The sequence below is a fragment of the Coregonus clupeaformis genome, unplaced genomic scaffold (assembly GCF_020615455.1).
Source record: "Coregonus clupeaformis isolate EN_2021a unplaced genomic scaffold, ASM2061545v1 scaf0759, whole genome shotgun sequence".
NCBI lineage: Eukaryota > Metazoa > Chordata > Actinopteri > Salmoniformes > Salmonidae > Coregonus > Coregonus clupeaformis.
In genome coordinates this window covers 197,501-221,594 of record NW_025534214.1, presented here as the reverse complement: position 1 = coordinate 221,594, position 24,094 = coordinate 197,501, and the positions used below count along the sequence as shown (strand labels likewise).

The window sequence follows — 24,094 nt, the reverse complement described above, 5'->3', positions numbered from 1 at the left end:
TGGTGTCCAGACTAGAGCAGTCTAGTAGAGAGGAGACTGGTGTCCAGACTAGAGCAGTCTAGTAGAGAGAAGACTGGTGTCCAGACTAGAGCAGTCTAGTAGAGAGAAGACTGGTGTCCAGACTAGAGCAGTCTAGTAGAGAGAAGACTGGTGTCCAGACTAGAGCAGTCTAGTAGAGAGGAGACTGGTGTCCAGACTAGAGCAGTCTAGTAGAGAGAAGACTGGTGTCCAGACTAGAGCAGTCTAGTAGAGAGAAGACTGGTGTCCAGACTAGAGCAGTCTAGTAGAGAGAAGACTGGTGTCCAGACTAGAGCAGTCTAGTAGAGAGGAGACTGGTGTCAGACTAGAGCAGTCTAGTAGAGAGGAGACTGGTGTCCAGACTAGAGCAGTCTAGTAGAGAGAAGACTGGTGTCCAGACTAGAGCAGTCTAGTAGAGAGAAGACTGGTGTCCAGACTAGAGCAGTCTAGTAGAGAGGAGACTGGTGTCCAGACTAGAGCAGTCTAGTAGAGAGGAGACTGGTGTCCAGACTAGAGCAGTCTAGTAGAGAGAAGACTGGTGTCCAGACTAGAGCAGTCTAGTAGAGAGGAGACTGGTGTCCAGACTAGAGCAGTCTAGTAGAGAGGAGACTGGTGTCCAGACTAGAGCAGTCTAGTAGAGAGGAGACTGGTGTCCAGACTAGAGCAGTCTAGTAGAGAGGAGACTGGTGTCCAGACTAGAGCAGTCTAGTAGAGAGGAGACTGGTGTCCAGACTAGAGCAGTCTAGTAGAGAGGAGACTGGTGTCCAGACTAGAGCAGTCTAGTAGAGAGAAGACTGGTGTCCAGACTAGAGCAGTCTAGTAGAGAGGAGACTGGTGTCCAGACTAGAGCAGTCTAGTAGAGAGGAGACTGGTGTCCAGACTAGAGCAGTCTAGTAGAGAGGAGACTGGTGTCCAGACTAGAGCAGTCTAGTAGAGAGGAGACTGGTGTCCAGACTAGAGCAGTCTAGTAGAGAGGAGACTGGTGTCCAGACTAGAGCAGTCTAGTAGAGAGGAGACTGGTGTCCAGACTAGAGCAGTCTAGTAGAGAGGAGACTGGTGTCCAGACTAGAGCAGTCTAGTAGAGAGGAGACTGGTGTCCAGACTAGAGCAGTCTAGTAGAGAGGAGACTGGTGTCCAGACTAGAGCAGTCTAGTAGAGAGGAGACTGGTGTCCAGACTAGAGCAGTCTAGTAGAGAGGAGACTGGTGTCCAGACTAGAGCAGTCTAGTAGAGAGGAGACTGGTGTCCAGACTAGAGCAGTCTAGTAGAGAGGAGACTGGTGTCCAGACTAGAGCAGTCTAGTAGAGAGGAGACTGGTGTCCAGACTAGAGCAGTCTAGTAGAGAGGAGACTGGTGTCCAGACTAGAGCAGTCTAGTAGAGAGGAGACTGGTGTCCAGACTAGAGCAGTCTAGTAGAGAGGAGACTGGTGTCCAGACTAGAGCAGTCTAGTAGAGAGGAGACTGGTGTCCAGACTAGAGCAGTCTAGTAGAGAGGAGACTGGTGTCCAGACTAGAGCAGTCTAGTAGAGAGGAGACTGGTGTCCAGACTAGAGCAGTCTAGTAGAGAGGAGACTGGTGTCCAGACTAGAGCAGTCTAGTAGAGAGGAGACTGGTGTCCAGACTAGAGCAGTCTAGTAGAGAGGAGACTGGTGTCCAGACTAGAGCAGTCTAGTAGAGAGGAGACTGGTGTCCAGACTAGAGCAGTCTAGTAGAGAGGAGACTGGTGTCCAGACTAGAGCAGTCTAGTAGAGAGGAGACTGGTGTCCAGACTAGAGCAGTCTAGTAGAGAGGAGACTGGTGTCCAGACTAGAGCAGTCTAGTAGAGAGAAGACTGGTGTCCAGACTAGAGCAGTCTAGTAGAGAGGAGACTGGTGTCCAGACTAGAGCAGTCTAGTAGAGAGGAGACTGGTGTCCAGACTAGAGCAGTCTAGTAGAGAGGAGACTGGTGTCCAGACTAGAGCAGTCTAGTAGAGAGGAGACTGGTGTCCAGACTAGAGCAGTCTAGTAGAGAGAAGACTGGTGTCCAGACTAGAGCAGTCTAGTAGAGAGAAGACTGGTGTCCAGACTAGAGCAGTCTAGTAGAGAGGAGACTGGTGTCCAGACTAGAGCAGTCTAGTAGAGAGAAGACTGGTGTCCAGACTAGAGCAGTCTAGTAGAGAGAGAGACTGGTGTCCAGACTAGAGCAGTCTAGTAGAGAGGAGACTGGTGTCCAGACTAGAGCAGTCTAGTAGAGAGGAGACTGGTGTCCAGACTAGAGCAGTCTAGTAGAGAGGAGACTGGTGTCCAGACTAGAGCAGTCTAGTAGAGAGGAGACTGGTGTCCAGACTAGAGCAGTCTAGTAGAGAGAGAGACTGGTGTCCAGACTAGAGCAGTCTAGTAGAGAGGAGACTGGTGTCCAGACTAGAGCAGTCTAGTAGAGAGGAGACTGGTGTCAGACTAGAGCAGTCTAGTAGAGAGGAGACTGGTGTCCAGACTAGAGCAGTCTAGTAGAAAGAAGACTGGTGTCCAGACTAGAGCACTCTAGTAGAGAGGAGACTGGTGTCCAGACTAGAGCAGTCTAGTAGAGAGGAGGGTGGTGTCCAGACTAGAGCAGTCTAGTAGAGAGGAGACTGGTGTCCAGACTAGAGCAGTTTAGTAGAGAGAAGACTGGTGTCCAGACTAGAGCAGTCTAGTAGAGAGGAGACTGGTGTCCAGACTAGAGCAGTCTAGTAGAGAGGAGACTGGTGTCCAGACTAGAGCAGTCTAGTAGAGAGGAGACTGGTGTCCAGACTAGAGCAGTCTAGTAGAGAGGAGACTGGTGTCCAGACTAGAGCAGTCTAGTAGAGAGGAGACTGGTGTCCAGACTAGAGCAGTCTAGTAGAGAGAAGACTGGTGTCCAGACTAGAGCAGTCTAGTAGAGAGGAGACTGGTGTCCAGACTAGAGCAGTCTAGTAGAGAGGAGACTGGTGTCCAGACTAGAGCAGTCTAGTAGAGAGGAGACTGGTGTCCAGACTAGAGCAGTCTAGTAGAGAGGAGACTGGTGTCCAGACTAGAGCAGTCTAGTAGAGAGGAGACTGGTGTCCAGACTAGAGCAGTCTAGTAGAGAGGAGACTGGTGTCCAGACTAGAGCAGTCTAGTAGAGAGGAGACTGGTGTCCAGACTAGAGCAGTCTAGTAGAGAGGAGACTGGTGTCCAGACTAGAGCAGTCTAGTAGAGAGGAGACTGGTGTCCAGACTAGAGCAGTCTAGTAGAGAGGAGACTGGTGTCCAGACTAGAGCAGTCTAGTAGAGAGGAGACTGGTGTCCAGACTAGAGCAGTCTAGTAGAGAGGAGACTGGTGTCCAGACTAGAGCAGTCTAGTAGAGAGGAGAGCTGGTGTCCAGACTAGAGCAGTCTAGTAGAGAGAGACTGGTGTCCAGACTAGAGCAGTCTAGTAGAGAGGAGACTGGTGTCCAGACTAGAGCAGTCTAGTAGAGAGGAGACTGGTGTCCAGACTAGAGCAGTCTAGTAGAGAGGAGACTGGTGTCCAGACTAGAGCAGTCTAGTAGAGAGGAGGGTGGTGTCCAGACTAGAGCAGTCTAGTAGAGAGGAGACTGGTGTCCAGACTAGAGCAGTCTAGTAGAGAGGAGACTGGTGTCCAGACTAGAGCAGTCTAGTAGAGAGGAGACTGGTGTCCAGACTAGAGCAGTCTAGTAGAGAGAAGGTGGTGTCCAGACTAGAGCAGTCTAGTAGAGAGGAGACTGGTGTCCAGACTAGAGCAGTCTAGTAGAGAGGAGACTGGTGTCCAGACTAGAGCCGTCTAGTAGAGAGAAGACTGGTGTCCAGACTAGAGCAGTCTAGTAGAGAGGAGAGTGGTGTCCAGACTAGAGCAGTCTAGTAGAGAGAGGCTGGTGTCCAGACTAGAGCAGTCTAGTAGAGAGAAGACTGGTGTCCAGACTAGAGCAGTCTAGTAGAGAGGAGGCTGGTGTCCAGACTAGAGCAGTCTAGTAGAGAGGAGACTGGTGTCCAGACTAGAGCAGTCTAGTAGAGAGGAGACTGGTGTCCAGACTAGAGCAGTCTAGTAGAGAGGAGACTGGTGTCCAGACTAGAGCAGTCTAGTAGAGAGGATACTGGTGTCCAGACTAGAGCAGTCTAGTAGAGAGGAGACTGGTGTCCAGACTAGAGCAGTCTAGTAGAGAGGAGACTGGTGTCCAGACTAGAGCAGTCTAGTAGAGAGGAGACTGGTGTCCAGACTAGAGCAGTCTAGTAGAGAGGAGACTGGTGTCCAGACTAGAGCAGTCTAGTAGAGAGGAGACTGGTGTCCAGACTAGAGCAGTCTAGTAGAGAGGAGACTGGTGTCCAGACTAGAGCAGTCTAGTAGAGAGGAGACTGGTGTCCAGACTAGAGCAGTCTAGTAGAGAGGAGACTGGTGTCCAGACTAGAGCAGTCTAGTAGAGAGGAGACTGGTGTCCAGACTAGAGCAGTCTAGTAGAGAGGAGACTGGTGTCCAGACTAGAGCAGTCTAGTAGAGAGGAGACTGGTGTCAGACTAGAGCAGTCTAGTAGAGAGAGAGACTGGTGTCCAGACTAGAGCAGTCTAGTAGAGAGAAGACTGGTGTCCAGACTAGAGCAGTCTAGTAGAGAGGAGGCTGGTGTCCAGACTAGAGCAGTCTAGTAGAGAGGAGACTGGTGTCCAGACTAGAGCAGTCTAGTAGAGAGGAGGCTGGTGTCCAGACTAGAGCAGTCTAGTAGAGAGAAGACTGGTGTCCAGACTAGAGACAGTCTAGTAGAGAGAGACTGGTGTCCAGACTAGAGCAGTCTAGTAGAGAGGAGACTGGTGTCCAGACTAGAGCAGTCTAGTAGAGAGGAGACTGGTGTCCAGACTAGAGCAGTCTAGTAGAGAGGGAGACTGGTGTCCAGACTAGAGCAGTCTAGTAGAGAGGAGACTGGTGTCCAGACTAGAGCAGTCTAGTAGAGAGGAGACTGGTGTCCAGACTAGAGCAGTCTAGTAGAGAGGAGACTGGTGTCCAGACTAGAGCAGTCTAGTAGAGAGGAGACTGGTGTCCAGACTAGAGCAGTCTAGTAGAGAGGAGACTGGTGTCCAGACTAGAGCAGTCTAGTAGAGAGGAGACTGGTGTCCAGACTAGAGCAGTCTAGTAGAGAGGATACTGGTGTCCAGACTAGAGCAGTCTAGTAGAGAGGAGACTGGTGTCCAGACTAGAGCAGTCTAGTAGAGAGAGACTGGTGTCCAGACTAGAGCAGTCTAGTAGAGAGGAGACTGGTGTCCAGACTAGAGCAGTCTAGTAGAGAGGAGACTGGTGTCCAGACTAGAGCAGTCTAGTAGAGAGAAGACTGGTGTCCAGACTAGAGCAGTCTAGTAGAGAGGAGACTGGTGTCAGACTAGAGCAGTCTAGTAGAGAGGAGACTGGTGTCCAGACTAGAGCAGTCTAGTAGAGAGGAGACTGGTGTCCAGACTAGAGCAGTCTAGTAGAGAGGAGACTGGTGTCCAGACTAGAGCAGTCTAGTAGAGAGGAGGCTGGTGTCCAGACTAGAGCAGTCTAGTAGAGAGGAGACTGGTGTCCAGACTAGAGCAGTCTAGTAGAGAGAAGACTGGTGTCCAGACTAGAGCAGTCTAGTAGAGAGGAGACTGGTGTCCAGACTAGAGCAGTCTAGTAGAGAGGAGACTGGTGTCCAGACTAGAGCAGTCTAGTAGAGAGGAGACTGGTGTCCAGACTAGAGCAGTCTAGTAGAGAGGAGACTGGTGTCCAGACTAGAGCAGTCTAGTAGAGAGGAGACTGGTGTCCAGACTAGAGCAGTCTAGTAGAGAGGAGACTGGTGTCCAGACTAGAGCAGTCTAGTAGAGAGGAGACTGGTGTCCAGACTAGAGCAGTCTAGTAGAGAGGAGACTGGTGTCCAGACTAGATCAGTCTAGTAGAGAGGAGACTGGTGTCCAGACTAGAGCAGTCTAGTAGAGAGGAGACTGGTGTCCAGACTAGAGCAGTCTAGTAGAGAGGAGACTGGTGTCCAGACTAGAGCAGTCTAGTAGAGAGGAGACTGGTGTCCAGACTAGAGCAGTCTAGTAGAGAGGAGACTGGTGTCCAGACTAGAGCAGTCTAGTAGACAGGAGACTGGTGTCCAGACTAGATCAGTCTAGTAGAGAGGAGACTGGTGTCCAGACTAGAGCAGTCTAGTAGAGAGGAGGCTGGTGTCCAGACTAGAGCAGTCTAGTAGAGAGGAGACTGGTGTCCAGACTAGAGCAGTCTAGTAGAGAGGAGACTGGTGTCCAGACTATAGAAGTCTAGTAGAGAGGAGACTGGTGTCCAGACTAGAGCAGTCTAGTAGAGAGGAGACTGGTGTCCAGACTAGAGCAGTCTAGTAGAGAGGAGACTGGTGTCCAGACTAGAGCAGTCTAGTAGAGAGGAGACTGGTGTCCAGACTAGAGCAGTCTAGTAGAGAGGAGACTGGTGTCAGACTAGAGCAGTCTAGTAGAGAGAAGACTGGTGTCCAGACTAGAGCAGTCTAGTAGAGAGGAGGGTGGTGTCAGACTAGAGCAGTCTAGTAGAGAGAAGACTGGTGTCCAGACTAGAGCAGTCTAGTAGAGAGAAGACTGGTGTCCAGACTAGAGCAGTCTAGTAGAGAGGAGGGTGGTGTCAGACTAGAGCAGTCTAGTAGAGAGGAGACTGGTGTCCAGACTAGAGCAGTCTAGTAGAGAGAAGACTGGTGTCCAGACTAGAGCAGTCTAGTAGAGAGGAGACTGGTGTCCAGACTAGAGCAGTCTAGTAGAGAGGAGGGTGGTGTCCAGACTAGAGCAGTCTAGTAGAGAGGAGACTGGTGTCCAGACTAGAGCAGTCTAGTAGAGAGGAGGCTGGTGTCCAGACTAGAGCAGTCTAGTATCACTGCTTTAAGGTAGCTGGGAACTGACAGGAGGTGTGTGTCTCTGTGTGTCTTTCTGTGTGTGTGTGTGTGCGCATGTGTTTGTGTCCGTGTGTGTGTGTGTGTCTCTCTCTCTCTCTCTCTCTCTCTCTCTCTCTCTCTCTCTCTCTCTCTCTCTCTCTCTCTCTCTCTCTCTCTCTCTCTCTCTCTCTCTCTCTCTCTCTGTGTGTGTGTGTGTATGTTTATGTGTGTTTGTGTGTATGTGTGTATGTTTATGTGTGTATCTGAAGCTCCCCTGGCAGCCTCAGCAGCAGGAAGGTGAAAACAACATAATACACTTTTTCTAGATCTTTGTTTATGCATCAGTTCTTTAGTTGGTTTGATTGGAGGATGGGTGGGCTGACTTCAATACAACAGAAACTTAACTTAGTTCCTGTTAAATTACACTGTTAAATTAAAGTGTTATAATTCCTAATTCTATGGTCATGATAAAGACTAATGGAATGGTCAGTTGAGTGAAAGCTCCATAGATGCGGTAAAGAGGTCAGTTGAACTCGACCAAAACAATGGAATTGCCATGGAAACGTGTGGGGAAAGGGCCGTGGGGGAAAGATCTCAAGTCTCCTCATTGGCCCTCAGGAAAATTACCCCACATTTAGGATATTGTTTATATGTGTACTTCACACTATGTTGAGGTAAAAATTGGAGTATAATGCTTGTATGGATGTCAACCCCAACACATGTTCATGTCATCGTTACCAATCAACTGCATTACAGTAAAAAAATGAATTTGACTACCACCACCGATTTCTGTATGCTAGCAATGCTAACCAGCTTAAATGAACGAGAGTTAGCATTTAGCAGTCACTTCTTCTAAACCTGAAAAGGGACAACTTTTACATGTTATGCAACGAAAACAGCCAAATATATCAAAATCGGACTTAAGTAACCACATTGTGGGCCTGTTACAATACATAAGTCATGACAGATTTGATCAAATATCCATTTTGTTCAGATCAGATTTGTTGAATGTGCGCCAATCTGCATTCCATTGACTCCTTTACCGCATCCAGAGCTCTCAGTTAGCATACATAGCATACAATTGCCTGTCAGTCAAAATTTTTTCCTCAGCATAAATCAATCAATCAAATTTATTTATAAAGCCCTTTTTACATCAGCAGATGTCACAAAGTGCTTATAATATAGAAACCAAGCCTGAAACCCCCAAAGAGCAAGCAATGCTGATGTAGAAGCACGGGTTACCTACTGCACTATAGCCATGCTAAGTGTTGTGATCCAGCTCAGAGCCACGAATATCCAGGTACTGATTATTGTGGCTCTGATCCAGTTGAGGAACAGGTGCATGGATAAAAGACTGCTATCAGTCCCAGACCCAAACGCTGGGTTACACTACTCTAATGACAGGTCTGGAACCAGTGTTCAGGCTCAGACACGGATATGGCTGTTGAGAAGTGTTATGCATGGCAGGCCTGAGACCAGCATTAGTGGGCTGTTGAGAGGTGTAATTACAGAGGTAATTGGTGTCATTCCCACTGTCACGGCCGGCTGGCTCTCATCATGGTAGACAGGACCCCTGTCATATGTAGTTAACAGCCTGAGGCGTCGAGCCCACACACACACACACACACACACACACACACACACACCACTGCCCACATTGCCACGTACACACCCCCCCGCGCCCGCACACACACACACACACAGACACACAGACACACCGCCGCAGGTCCCTCTCACATATGCACACACAGCAGTGACAGAGAGTGGGACACCTCAGCATAGTGGAGTCAAGATCTTTATTCATTCTGAGACTGTAGCAAAATAGTTATCATATGATTGATGGGTTAAATCAGAGGTCAGCTCTCAATGGCGATTAAACATACAGTATCATAGACTACACATTGACAGTCAGTCAGAGAACTCCTTCAGGTGAACATCATTATATGTCAGCCAGTTAGTGCTAGTTTTCCCGTTCACATCACTCTGAATCTGCCAAATGTTCTGAGGCTACTGTAGCCTGGCTTTTCATTTTATATAGTGTCATCTGGGGTAACGCTAATCAGTTATGTCAAGTTTAACACAGAGAGAGAGATAGTAGATTAACACAGAGAGAGAGAGATGTTCTAATAACAATCAGTTCCTTTTCATTTTCAACTAACTTTATTAAGGAATAATGACTGTCTCTCTGAGTCTCTCTCACTTTCTCTCTCTCTCTATCGCCGCCCTCTCTTTCTCTCTCCCTCTCTCTCTCTCTCTCTCTCTCTCTCTCTCTCTCTCTCTCTCTCTCTCTCTCTCTCTCTCTCTCTCTCTCTCTCTCTCTCTCTCTCTCTCTCTCTCAATTCAATTCAATTTCAATTCAATTTTCAATTTAAGGGCTTTATTGGCATGGGAAACGTATGTTAACATTGCCAAAGCAAGTGAAGTAGATAGTAAACAAAAGTGAAATAAACAATAAATATTAACAGTAAACATTACACTCAGAAGTTCCAAAAGAATAAAGACATTTCAAATGTCATATTATGTATATATACAGTGTTGTAACAATGTGCAAATAGTTAAAGTACAAATGGGAAAATAAATAAACATAAATATGGGTTGTATTTACAATGGTGTTTGTTCTTCAATGGTTGCCCTTTTCTTGTGGCAACAGGTCACACATCTTGCTGCTGTGATGGCACACTGTGGTTTTTCACCCAGTAGATAAGGGAGTTTATCAAAATTGGGTTTGTTTTCGAATTCTTTGTGGATCGCTGTAATCTGAGGGAAATATGTGTCTCTAATATGGTCATACATTTGGCAGGAGGTTAGGAAGTGCAGCTCAGTTTCCACCTCATTTTGTGGGCAGTGTGCACATAGCCTGTCTTCTCTTGAGAGCCAGGTCTGCCTACTCTCTCTCTCTCTCTCTCTCTCTCTCTCTCTCTCTCTCTCTCTCTCTCTCTCTCTCTCTCTCTCTCTCTCTCTCTCTCTCTCTCTCTCTCTCTCTCTCTCTCTCTCTCTCTCTCTCTCTCTCCTCTCTCTCTCTCTCTCTCTCTCTCTCTTTACTCTCTACTCTCTCTCTTTTTCTCACACATCTGCCTTTATGAATTTTTTAAAAGATTAAAATGCAAAACTTTAATTGAGCAACAAAATGATCTCCCACTTTTCTGCCAATTAAGAGCGTTTCTCTTACTTCCCTGGTTACCTGAGGGACATGTTCAGACTGCCTGTTAAGCATCTTAGACATCAGAGAATCACATGTTTCAGCTGCTGCAAGGTCTGCAGAGGTGGGTCTGGAACTCACACACACACACACACACACACACACACACACACACACACACACTACACACACACACGCACGCACGCACGCCACGCACGCCACCGCCACGCACCCTGCCGCACGCCACGCACGCACACACACACACACACACACACACACACACACACACACACACACACACACACACACACACACACACACACACACACACTTACTAGCTGACTACTGTATAGATAAGAGGGTCGAATGGAGGTGTGTGTGTGTTATAAATGTAGTAATCCTTCTCTTCTTGTCTCCATCCAGAACATGATGAGTGTACGACAGGTCATCACAGCTGTGACGAGAATGCAATCTGTTTCAACATGGTGGGGGGCCACAGCTGCTCCTGTAAACCAAGCTATGTAGGCAACAGGACAGTCTGCAGAGGTGAAAACACACACACACACGTATACATACACACTTTACACTCTCAGACACGCACACACGTACACACACATAACGCATTTAAGTACACACACGCGGTTGACGCACAGACTCACACGCTCACACACTCACACACTCACACACACTCACACACACTCCCACACACTTCCTTCCTGTGTCTATCTGTCTCTGCACAGACACTTGAACATGTATTTCATTTTATTCAGGGGCCCAATGGAGACCAGGGTCTCATTCTCATTGGTGCCCGAGAACAGATCATTCACCAATCAACATGATGATTCAATAAAACAGAAACTTCCAGATACAGCCCTTGCAGTTACACTACATTTCAACAACACCTGTCTTTGCATCCACTAAATCAGCGTTTCCCAAACTCTGTCCTCGGGGCCCAAAGGGCTACACTACACAGCTGATTCAAATGATCAAAGCTTGATGATTAGTTGATTATTTGAATCAGCTGTGTAGTGCTAGGGCCAAAAACAAAACATGCACCCCCTTGAGTTTGGGAATCCCTGCACTAAATTATCTAATCATGCATTATAACTACATCTGTTGTCTAGGAAGGCACCAACATAGCATCATCTGCCCAGTTACTGTATGTCTAGGAAGGCACTAACATAGCATTATCTGCCCAGTTACTGTATGTCTAGGAAGGCACCAACATAGCATTATCTGCCCAGTTACTGTATGTCTAGGAAGGCACCAACATAGCATTATCTGCCCAGTTACTGTATGTCTAGGAAGGCACCAACATAGCATTATCTGCCCAGTTACTGTGTGCTCTTGCTGTAAGTAGCTCAATAGAGACTGATTCCTCACTCCTATGTCCCTCCACACCAGCTTTGTGTGATGGTTTGTGCCAGAACGGAGGATCCTGTGTAAACCCGGACACCTGTATCTGTCAACAGGGGTTCACTGGAAAGAGGTGTGAGACAGGTAAGAACACAAGTGGGGGAGGACGGGGGAGTTAGGGGTAGGTGGGGGGAGGTGGGGTTGATCTCACACACCCGGCAGCTCTTAGCAAGACATCTGCCTGTGCATTTCACCATCATTAGTGATACTGCAAACACCCACATGCCTCAATGTGTGAGTGACAGAACGAAAGAGAGAAGCAGAGAGGGAGAGTGAGAGAGGAGAGAGAGAATGAGAGAGATAGAGAGTGACAGGCAGAGAGAGAGAGAGAGAGAGAGAGAGAGAGAGAGAGAGAGAGAGAGAGAGAGAGAGAGAGAGAGAGAGAGAGAGAGAGAGAGAGAGAGAGAGAGAGAGAGAGAGAGAGAGAGAGAGAAGAGAGAGAGAGAGAGAGAGAGAGAGAGAGAGAGAGAGAGCAGAGAGAGAGAGAGAGAGAGAGAGAGACAGGCAGAGAGAGAGAGAGAGAGAGAGAGAGAGAGAGAGAGAGAGAGAGAGAGAGAGAGAGAAGGATGGAGGGAGGGGGGGGAGAGGGAGTGGGAAAGAGGATAGGTGACAGCTGGTATGGACTGTATGTAAAATCAGGGAGGTATTGGTAAAGTGTGGTAACCCTGGTCTGTTGTTAGTTGTTGCCGTAGGAGGATGTGAGAACAGAGATATTCCTCAATGTTTTGGCTCACACACACCGACACACACACACACACACACACACAAACACACACACCAACACACACACACAAACACTCTACGCTTTATTTAATGGTTTGTTCTTAGAGATAAGCAAGACTGCCAATGAATCTGACACATTCGCCAATATTTTATATATTTTGGTACGTGTGTGTGTGTGTGTGTTTGGGCGGAGCGTGTTGTTTCGCCCCGCTCCTAGTTTTCTTTGGGGAAATTAAAAATGATCACAATCTCACTGTCTCTGTAAACACAGTTTATCACGAGAGAGAGAGAGAGAGAGAGAGAGAGAGAGAGAGAGAGAGGGAGGCATATTGAATAGCATTGTTCCATTGCAGCCTCTGTGTGTGTGATTGCCTGCTTGTGTTATTATCCTAAGATACAATATAATAATAATATGCCATTTAGCAGACGCTTTTATCCAAAGCGACTTACAGTCGTGCGTGCATACATTTTTGTGTATGGGTGGTCCCGGGGATCGAACCCACTACCTTGGCGTTACAAGCGCCATGCTCTACCAGCTGAGCTACAGAGGACCACAAAGATCTATATGCTCCTGGCTTTATGATAACAATACAAATCATAATCCATTAGTCTCCGCAGATATTACATCTTCAGGTGAAAAGGAACTGGGAGAGAAGATATTGCTATCCACAGTATATGTGTTTATGATAAAAGCTTTGATAAAAGTTAATATTTCTCAATTGTATTTGTTCTCATATCGACGTAGGAGGAGGTTTGAATACAGAGGGAGAACAGTTTTCTCTGCCATTGAAAAGAGGGAAATGTTATTTTAATATGTTTCGTATTCTTCTCTTTGTTACTAAAGAAGCTATCCTGTGCTACAGAGAACTGAAAGTTAACAATGGTTTAGTTCTGTTTTTATATGTTGTGCCTGCATCCATCCTTAATATGATCCTGTGTGTGGAATTCTTTCTGAGACCTTGCCTAGACAAGTTTGGATGGGAAACTAGGAGATGAAAAGACTAAACTTCATGCATCTCAAGTTGTGATGTACTGATTTGATCCCCAAGTGAGTGAACAATAAAATGGTACCACTGTGAAGCTTATCTGTATCAGTACACCAATATTCCCGTCATGCAAATTTCAAGACCAAAATCCTGTATCATGTTTATTTCCCACTCCAGTAATCATAAGACACGGCTTCGCTCTGTGCGTTGAGTGTGATTGATTGAGACACCACCGCTATTGGATCTAAGCCACTGTGACAGTTGAATATGCAAATGTTTTTCTCTGTGGATGGATGTACTCCCTAAGTTCCTAATCACTCTTCCTAAATCTCTCTCTCTCTCTCTCTCTCTCTCTCTCTCTCTCTCTCTCTCTCTCTCTCTCTCTCTCTCTCTCTCTCTCTCTCTCTCTCTCTCTCTCTCTCTCTCTATATTTCTCTCTCTCTCTCCCTCACTCACTCTTACTCTCTCTCTCTCTCTCTCTCTCTCTCTCTCTCCGTTAGAGAGAATCCTAATGAGGTAGAGAGTGGAGTCTCTTTGATAAGACTTCCTGTCACTATGTTTGTTATTTTTCGTCTCGGTGAAGCTTGTCTCGATAAAGTTTTTGGGAGCGGTATTAGGGGAGTGGGGCGTTGGTGGGGGGAATGTTGTAAAGCATTACCCACAATCCTGTGAGTGCAGTGTCGCTTATGACGCACTTGGCAAACGCGCTGAGTTTCCCGAGCGACGGGTTGATGACACAACAAAGACATTCCTGACTTCAAACGTGACAATGCCAAGTTGCCGTCTTCAACAGTGGTGGTGGTTGTTGCTGGAGAGACAGTGGTGGTGGTTGTTGCTGGAGAGGCAGTGATTGTTGCTGTAGAGACAGTGGTGGTTGTTGCTGTAGAAACAGTGTTAGGAGGGAGTTATTCAATAGTAGTGAAGAGGAAGAGAGAGCAGAGAGGAGAGGGGAGTGGAGTAAAGGGGAGGGGAGGGGAGAAGAGAGGAGGAGGAGAGAGGAGAGGAGCAGAGGAGAGAGGAGAGGAGATGAGAGGAGTGGTTGAGAATGAAAGAGGAGAGGAGGGAGAGGAGAGGAGAGGAGAGGACAGGAGAGGAGAGGATAGGAAAGGAGAGGAGATGCGGGGAGGGGAGGATGAGTGGAATGAAGAGGAGAGGAGATCTAACTGTATATCAGATCTAACTGTATATATCAGGTCTAACCAAATCCTGATTTTCTTTGAAAAGATGTTCATCCATTAAAAGGATGAATAATTAATTAATTAACAATCATCAAGTTTATTGCTTGACCCCCAAATCATTTAATCTCTGTATGAAATATTTTCTACCCATAGTATAATATGCATAGACCATCATACATCAAGAGATTGTTCTTCCTGCTTTAAAGGAATGGCCTCTACATATTTATGATCCCATGTCCCCAGCTAGCAGTCAGCCCAGATATTATAAATGGTAATTGCAGTTCACCTTTTCATTGAGGCTGCGTTTTGTGGGTCATGGTGTAAATTGCCTGCCATAACTTTGTTCTAACACAGTGTACAAGCAGTCTGAATTGGTTCGCTTTCAAAGTAAAAGTCTGCTGTAAGCTCAGTCAACATGACATGCACGTGCGCACGCACTTACACACACGCACTTACACACTCAAACATGCACGCACGCACACACCGACACACACACACACACACACACAGTGACATATCCCTGACAAATGAGTTGCAGTGCTGCAGCGACAGACGGTCGGAGCGGTGATGTCCTGGGGACAGGCACACAGTGCCTATGTTCCAAATGGCCCCCTATTCCATAGGGCTCTGGTTAAAATCAGTGCACTATATAGGGAATAGGGGGCCAATTGGGACGCACACAGTGAATAGACACCACAGCGATTTCCCAGTGGGCCTCATGAAGACCTGGTTCAACCAACAGTCACTTAAATGCTAACACATTCTCTGAGGAAGGAGGGAGAGAGGCATGGAGACAGGGATTTGAGCAATGGAGAGACACTTCTACAGTATGTCATTCCTCACTGTTTACTTGTCCAGCTATTCAGTGGCATCCAGTTCATTTTAGTTATACTTTTCTAATAGCATAGGATTTCAGATTTGATATTCAGCAGGGAACTCTGAATACTTTGTAAATTAAATACACTTTCAATTAATGGTGATTTTATTTTATTTTATTTTTAGCTATAGTTTTGATTAGATTTAGTATAGATTTGATTTGAAATGTAGCTATAGTTAAATGGTGAATTGATTTGAAACGTAAATGCTTCAACAAATAGAATAAGTGGCTCTACCTCCATGTAAGCTGTCTGCCTCTGCAGCCTGTTTCTCAGTGCTACATTTTGACCTGCTGGGAAAATGGAAACAACACTCTCAACCCCCACCACCACAAACACAGACACTACCTTTGAATACCACACAATCATTCAGCAGAGCCTTTCACAAAATCAAGGTCTTCTGAGCATTCAATGTTCTCTCTCCTCCCTCCTCTCTCTCTCTCCTCCCCCTCTCACTCTCTCTCTTCTCCCCCCTCTTTCTCTCTCTCTCTCTCTCTCTCTCTCTCTCTCTCTCTCTCTCTCTCTCTCTCTCTCTCTCTCTCTCTCTCTCTCTCTCTCTCTCTCTCTCTCTCTCTCTCTCTCTCTCTCTCTCTCTCCCTCTGTCTCTCTCTCTCTTTCTCACTCACTCTCTCTCAATTCAATTCAATTCAATTTAAGGGCTTTATTGGCATGGGAAACGTGTGTTAACATTGCCAAAGCAAGTGAAGTAGATAGTAAACAAAAGTGAAATAAACAATAAATATTAACAGTAAACATTACACTCAGAAGTTTCAAAAGAATAAAGACATTTCAAATGTCATATTATGTATATATACGGTGTTGTAACAATGTGCAAATAGTTAAAGTACAAATGGGAAAATAAATAAACATAAATATGGGTTGTATTTACAATAGTGTTTGTTCTTCACTGGTTGCCCTTTTCTTGTGGCAACAGGTCACAAATATTGCTGCTATGATGGCACACTGTGGTTTTTCACCCAGTAGATAAGGGAGTTTATCAAAATTGGGTTTGTTTTCAAATTCTTTGTGGATCGCTGTAATCTGAGGGAAATATGTGTCTCTAATATGGTCATACATTTGGCAGGAGGTTAGGAAGTGCAGCTCAGTTTCCACCTCATTTTGTGGGCAGTGTGCACATAGCCTGTCTTTTCTTGAGAGCCAGGTCTGCTTACGGCGGCCTTTCTCAATAGCAAGGCTATGCTCACTGAGTCTGTACATAGTCAAAGCTTTCCTTAAGTTTGGGTCAGTCACAGTGGTCAGGTATTCTGCCACTGTGTACTCTCTGTTTAGGGCCAAATAGCATTCTAGTTTGCTCTGTTTTTTTGTTTGTTCTTTCCAATGTGTCAAGTAATTCTCTTTTTGTTTTCTCATGATTTGGTTGGGTCTAGTTGTGTTGTTGTTGTTGTTGTCCTGGGGCTGTGTGGGCTCTGTTTGTGTTTGTGAACAGAGCCCCAGGACAAGCTTACTTAGGGGACTCTTCTCCAAGTTCATCTCTCTGTAGGTGATGGCTTTGTCATGGAAGGTTTGGGAATCGCTTCCTTTTAAGTGGTTATAGAATTTAACGGCTCTTTTCTGGATTTTGATAATTAGCGGGTATTGGCCTAATTCTGCTCTGCATGCATTATTTGGTGTTTTACGTTGTACACGGAGGATGTTTTTGCAGAATTCTGCATGCAGAGTCTCAATTTGGTGTTTGTCCCATTTTGTGAATTCTTGGTTGGTGAGCGGACCCCAGACCTCAGAACCATAAAGGGCAATGGGTTCTATAACTGATTCAAGTATTTTTAGCCAGATCCTAATTGGTATGTCAAATTTTATGTTCCTTTTGATGGCATAGAAGGCCCTTCTTGCCTTGTCTCTCAGATCGTTCACAGCTTTGTGGAAGTTACCTGTGGCGCTGATGTTTAGGCTGAGGTATGTATAGTTTTTTGTGTGCTCTAGGGCAACAGTGTCTAGATGGAATTTGTATTTGTGGTCCTGGCAACTGGACCTTTTTGGAACACCATTATTTTTGTCTTACTGAGATTTACTGTCAGGGCCCAGGTCTGACAGAATCTGTGCAGAAGATCTAGGTGCTGCTGTAGGCCCTCCTTGGTTGGTGACAGAAGCACCAGATCATCAGCAAACAGAAGACATTTGACTTCAGATTCTAGTAGGGTGAGGCCGGGTGCTGCAGACTGTTCTAGTGCCCTCGCCAATTCGTTGATATATATGTTGAAGAGGGTGGGGCTTAAACTGCATCCCTGTCTCACCCCACGGCCCTGTGGAAAGAAATGTGTGTGTTTTTGCCAATTTTAACCGCACACTTTTTTGTTTGTGTACATGGATTTTATAATGTCGTATGTTTTTCCCCCCAACCCCACTTTCCATCAATTTGTATAGCAGACCCTCATGCCAAATTGAGTCAAAAGCTTTTTTGAAATCAACAAAGCATGAGAAGACTTTGCCTTTGTTTTGGTTTGTTTGTTTGTCAATTAGGGTGTGCAGGGTGAATACGTGGTCTGTCGTACGGTAATTTGGTAAAAAGCCAATTTGACATTTGCTCAGTACATTGTTTTCACTGAGGAAATGAACTAGTCTGCTGTTAATGATAATGCAGAGGATTTTCCCAAGGTTGCTGTTGATGCATATCCCACGGTAGTTATTGGGGTCAAATTTGTCTCCACTTTTGTGGATTGGAGTGATCAGTCCTTGGTTCCAAATATTGGGGAAGATGCCAGAGCTAAGGACGATGTTAAAGAGTTTAAGTATAGGTAATTGAAATTTGTGGTCTGTATATTTTATCATTTCATTGAGGATACCATCAACACCACAGGACTTTTTGGGTTGGAAGGTTTATATTTTGTCCTGTAGTTCATTCAATGTAATTGGAGAATCCAGTAGGTTCTGGTAGTCTTTAATAGTTGATTCTAAGATTTGCATTTGATCATGTATATTTTTTTGCTGTTTGTTCTCTGTTATAGGGCCAAAAAGATTGGAGAAGTGGTTTACCCATACATCTCCATTTTGGATAGATAGCTCTTTGTGTTGTTGTTTGTTTAGTGTTTTCCAATTTTCCCAGAAGTGGTTAGAGTCTATGGATTCTTCAATTACATTGAGCTGATTTCTGACATGCTGTTCCTTCTTTTTCCGTAGTGTATTTCTGTATTGTTTTAGTGATTCACCATAGTGAAGGCGCAGGCTCAGGTTTTCTGGGTCTCTATGTTTTTGGTTGGATAGGTTTCTCAATATCTTTCTTAGGTTTTTGCATTCTTCATCAAACCATTTATCACTGTTATTACTTTTCTTTGGTTTTCTGTTAGATATTTTTAGATTTGATAGGGAAGCTCAGAGGTCAAATATACTGTTTAGGTTTTCTACTGCTAAGTTTACACCTTCACTATTACAGTGGAACATTTTGTCCAGGAAGTTGTCTAGAATGGATTGAATTTGTTGTTTCCTAATTGTTTTTTGGTATGTTTCAACACTACTTTCCTTCCATCTATAGCATTTCTTAATATTATTCAGTTCCTTTGGCTTTGATGCCTCATGATTGAGTATTGCTCTGTTCAAGTAGACTGTGATTTTGCTGTGGTCTGATAGGGGTGTCAGTGGGGTGACTGTGAACGCTCTGAGAGACTCTGGGTTGAGGTCAGTGATAAAGTAGTCTACAGTACTACTGCCAAGAGATGAGCTATAGGTGTACCTACCATAGGAGTCCCCTCGAAGCCTACCATTGACTATGTACATACCCAGTGTGCGACTGAGCTGCAGGAGTCGTGACCCGTTTTTGTTGGTTATGTTGTCGTAGTTTTGCCTAGGGGGGCATATGGGGGAGGGAATGCTGTCACCTCCAGGTAGGTGTTTGTCCCCCTGTGTGCTGAGGGTGTCAGGTTCTTGTCCAGTTCTGGCATTTAGGTCGCCACAGACTAGTACATGTCCCTGGGTCTGGAAATGATTGATTTCCCCCTCCAGGATGGAGAAACTGTCTTCATTAAAGTATGGAGATTCTAGTGGGGGGATATAGGTAGCACACAGGAGGACATTTTTCTCAGTTGAGATGATTTCCTTTTGAATTTCTAACCAAATGTAAAATGTTCCGGTTTTGATTAATTTAATAGAGTGAGTTAGGTCTGCTCTATACCAAATTAGCATACCCCCTGAGTCCCTTCCCTGTTTCACACCTGGTAGTTTGGTGGATGGGACTACCAGCTCTCTGTAGCCTAGAGGGCAACCAGTGGGTCTGTCTCCTCTATACCATGTTTCTTGTAGGATGACAATGTCTGTATTTCCGATTTCTTTGGTGAAGTCCAGATTCCTGCTCTTTAGGCCAAAGGCAGATGACCTCAGGCCTTGGATATTCCAGGATGAAATAGTGAAGGCTTTGTGTTCCATAAAGTGTCTAATGTTGTTGGTTGTGTGGTTTGGCCTCAGGCCAGTAATATGAGAGCAGAGCCTGCTGAGCATCTGGTACATGCCATTGGCTTGGGCTAGTGTAAGAGTGGGTGTTGGGCCTGTTTGCCTGCTCACGGCCTGGGCGTATGTGTGACTTTCATGTTGAGGCCCTCTTTGTGGGAGTGGGGGGCTTGGGGTGGGTAGGAGGGGCATAGGTCTGATCTGAGGGGGCCTAAATGGGGTGTGGGCATGGTTGACTTGGGGGGGAGTTAATTGGTGGGGGTGGGGGTGTAGATGTGGTTGAGGGTGCTGTGGTCTGGATGTAGGTCCTCTCTGCGCGGGTCCTCAATGTGTAGGTCCTGGGGGGGGTCCCGCAGGTCTGGGAGAGTGTCTCGCTGGTCTGGGCGGGGTGTCTGTTGATCTGTTGCTCCTGTGTGAGGTGTTGGGTCTGCGGTTGAGGGCGATATCCTTTAGGGTCCGGGCGAAGGTGGGCACTGCTGCCTTGTATAGGTGGACCTGGTCATAAAGGCTGTTCACGTCCAGGGTGGAGTGGTGGGCCAGGAAGACATTTGGTTTTGATGCACAGTCACGGGAAATACTTGCGTTTACCCGCTGTATGGTGGCAGAGTGGAAGTCTTTTCGTGGTAACAGGGTTGAGATAACCACTTGTGCGTTGGGGAAAGTAGAAGAAGCTTTTTCTATCACTCCCTTGAGTGATGTGGCCACCCTTTCCTGCTGTGTTCTCAGGTCGTTTGTGCCTGTGTGAATTATTATGTGTATTATCTCTCTCTCTCTCTCGCTCTCTACTTCTCTCTCTCACTCACTCACTCACTCACTCACTCACTCACTCACTCACTCACTCACTCTCTCTCTCTCTCTCTCTCTCTCTCTCTCTCTCTCTCTCTCTCTCTCTCTCTCTCTCTCTCTCTCTTTCTCTCTCTCTCTCAATTTCAATATAAGGGGGCTTTATTGGCATGGGAAACATATGTTTACATTGCCAAAGCAAGTGATAGATAATAAACAAAAGTGAAATCAACAATACAAAATTAACATTAAACATTATACTCACAAAGGTTTCAAAGTAATAGAGACACTTCAAATGGCATATTATGGCTATGTACAGTGTTATAACAATGTGCAAATAGTTAAAATAAATAAACATAAATATGGGTTCACTGGTTGCCCTTTTCTTGTGTCAACAGGTCACACATCTTGCTGCTGTGATGGCACACTGTGATATTTCACCCAATAGATATGGGAGTTTATCCAAATTGGATTTATTTTCAAATTCTTTGTGGGTCTGTGTGATCTGACGGAAATATGTGTCTCTAATATGGTCATATATTTGGCAGGAGGTTAGGAAGTGCAGCTCAGTTTCCACCTCATTTTGTGGGCAGTGTGCACATAGCCTGTCTTTTCTTGAGAGCCAGGTCTGCCTATGGCGGCCTTTCTCAATAACAAGGCTATGCTCACTGAGTCTGTAAAATAGCGTTCCAGTTTGCTCCGTTTTTTTGGTTAATTCTTTCCAGTGTGTCAAGTAATTATCTTTTTGTTTTCTCATGATTTGGTTGGGTCTAATTGTGTTGCTGTCCTGGGGCTCTGTGGGGTCTGTTTGTGTTTGTGAACAGAGCCCCAGGACCAGCTTACTTAGGGGACTCTTCTCTAGGTTAATCTCTCTGTAGGTGATGGCTTTGTTATGGAATGTTTGGGAATTGCTTCCTTTTAGATGGTTGTAGAATTTAATGGCTCTTTTCTGGATTTTGATAATTAGCGGGTATCGGCCTAATTCTGCTCTGCATGCATTATTTGGTGTTTTACGTTGTACACGGAGGATGTTTTTGCATATTTCTGCATGTAGAGTCTCCTATTTGGTGTTTGTCCCATTTTGTGAATTCTTGGTTGGTGAGCGGACCCCAGACCTCACAACCATAAAGGGCAATGGGTTCTATAACTGATTCAAGTATTTTTAGCTAGATCCTAATTGGGATGTCGAATTTTATGTTCCTTTTGATGGCGTAGAAGGCCCCGTAGAAGGCCCTTCGTTCACAGCTTTGTGGAAGTTACCTGAGGCGCTGATGTTTAGGCCGAGGTATCTATAGTTTTTTGTGTGCTCTAGGGGTACGGTGTCTAGGTGGAATTTGTATTTGTGGTCCTTGCAACCGGACCTTTTTTGGAACACCATTATTACTTACTGAGATTTACTGTCAGGGCCCAGGTCTGACAGAATCTGTGCAGAAGATCTAGGCTGTCCTTGGCAGGCAGGTAAAGTAGGGGAGCATGGGGTTAAACACTTATGTAAATGCAGGAGCTATAGTAGGAACTCAGAGCATCCACAAGAAGGCCTCACCCATGACCCTGCTGAGCTACACACTGTCACTCAAATAGACAGGGATACAAATCCCTTCTTTCTACCTCGCCATCTCTCTCTCTCTCTCTCTCTCTCTCTCTCTCTCTCTCTCTCTCTCTCTCTCTCTCTCTCTCTCTCTCTCTCTCTCTCTCTTTTTCTCTCCTCTCTCTCTTCACCATCTCCCCTGCTGTTTCTCATTGCATCTCAATGAGTTCATACTGTCTACAATTAATAAAAGAAAGCGCGCCTACGGGAGCAGTGTGACAGAGGTAGAACTATTTAATATAGCTTGCTATTTTCAAGTGATACTTATTTGGACATGCTCACATGTCGTTTACAGCCAGAGGAGTGAATCTATGTTCTGGTCTTCATGATTATTAACCAGGGTTGAATGAAATGAGATCCTTCTCTGGTTTAAGGTGATTGACCCCCTCCATGTAACACAGTGATGGATTTAATAGAGCTCCATGACGCGTGATATTATATGACCCAAGCCTTCATTATCCAAATGGCTTTGCTCAATGGCCTGTGAGATGATCCTCCATCTCCTATGGATCATAGGTGGGCCGGTGGCACCTTAATTGGGGAGGACGGGCTCATAGTAATGGCTGGAATGGAATTAATGGAATGGTATCGAACACATCAAACACATGGTTTTCATATTTTGATGCCATTCCATTTACTCCATTCCAGCCATTATTATGAGTCGCCCCCACCACCCAGCCACCTGTGCTGTGGATATAGCAGCAATTGACCCATACATTGTTCCATCCTGACTGCGTTCTAAAGGGGGATTATGGGCCTCTGAAAGGGCTTAGTGTTTGATGTATTAAATGAATGACAGGAATGGGAATAATACCCATCCTCAGTCTGTGCCACTGCTTCTATAATGGAGGCCTGGCTGCGTAGTTGACGTTGCATACCTCAAATGTAAAGATGAGTGCATTAGGCACACCTGTGTTAACAAGCGTGAAACTGAAACATCTGTTTGTGTGTGTGTCTGTCACCAGACATTGATGAGTGTGCTGATGGCTTCGTGGAGTGTGACAGCAGAGCCACTTGTGTCAACCTGCCTGGCTGGTACCACTGTGAGTGTCGGGACGGCTACCATGACAACGGGATGTTCTCAGCCAATGGGGAGTCCTGTGAAGGTAAGTTGGGGGACTAGACTCACCTGTATAAGCACAGTATTGGTATGCACAAGGATATTAGGTGCTGGAATTATACTCAACATTGTATTATACAGACACATATCTCACCCATTTCTATTTTTCGCCGGTGATTTAACTCCTGGGTAAAGTGTATTTGTACACTAACCTCTAATATGTCTGTCCCTCCTCCTTCATACACTAACCTATAGTCTCTCTGTCTGTCCCTCCTCCTTCATACACTAACCTATAGTCTCTCTGTCTGTCCCTCCTCCTTCATACACTAACCTATAGTCTGTCTGTCTGTCCCTCCTCCTTCATACACTAACCTATAGTCTCTCTGTCTGTCCCTCCTCCTTCATACACTAACCTATAGTCTCTCTGTCTGTCCCTCCTCCTTCATACACTAACCTATAGTCTGTCTGTCTGTCCCTCCTCCTTCATACACTAACCTATAGTCTCTCTGTCTGTCTCTCCTCCTTCATACACTAACCTATAGTCTCTCTGTCTGTCCCTCCTCCTTCATACACTAACCTATAGTCTCTCTGTCTGTCCCTCCTCCTTCATACACTAACCTATAGTCTCTCTGTCTGTCCCTCCTCCTTCATACACTAACCTATAGTCTCTCTGTCTGTCCCTCCTCCTTCATACACTAACCTATAGTCTCTCTGTCTGTCCCTCCTCCTTCATACACTAACCTATAGTCTCTCTGTCTGTCCCTCCTCCTTCATACACTAACCTATAGTCTCTCTGTCTGTCCCTCCTCCTTCATACACTAACCTATAGTCTCTCTGTCCCTCCTCTCTACAGATATAGATGAGTGTGCGACAGGCAGACACAGATGTGCTAACGATACGGTGTGTTTCAACGTGGACGGAGGCTACGACTGCAGGTGCCCACACGGCAAGAACTGCACCGGCGACTGTAACCATGACAACAAGCACAAACACAATGGGCAGATCTGGGTGCTGGACAACGACAGGTGCTCCGTCTGCTCCTGCCAGGTGAGTGATGTACTGTAGAACCTCCCTGAGGAATCTT

General features: G+C 45.8%; 1 pseudogene; it reads left to right on the top strand.

Moving 5' to 3' along the window:
• Window positions 1-10,101: 10,101 nt before the first annotated feature.
• Window positions 10,102-24,094, top strand: part of LOC123485605 — a 27,894-nt pseudogene continuing 13,901 nt past the window's right edge.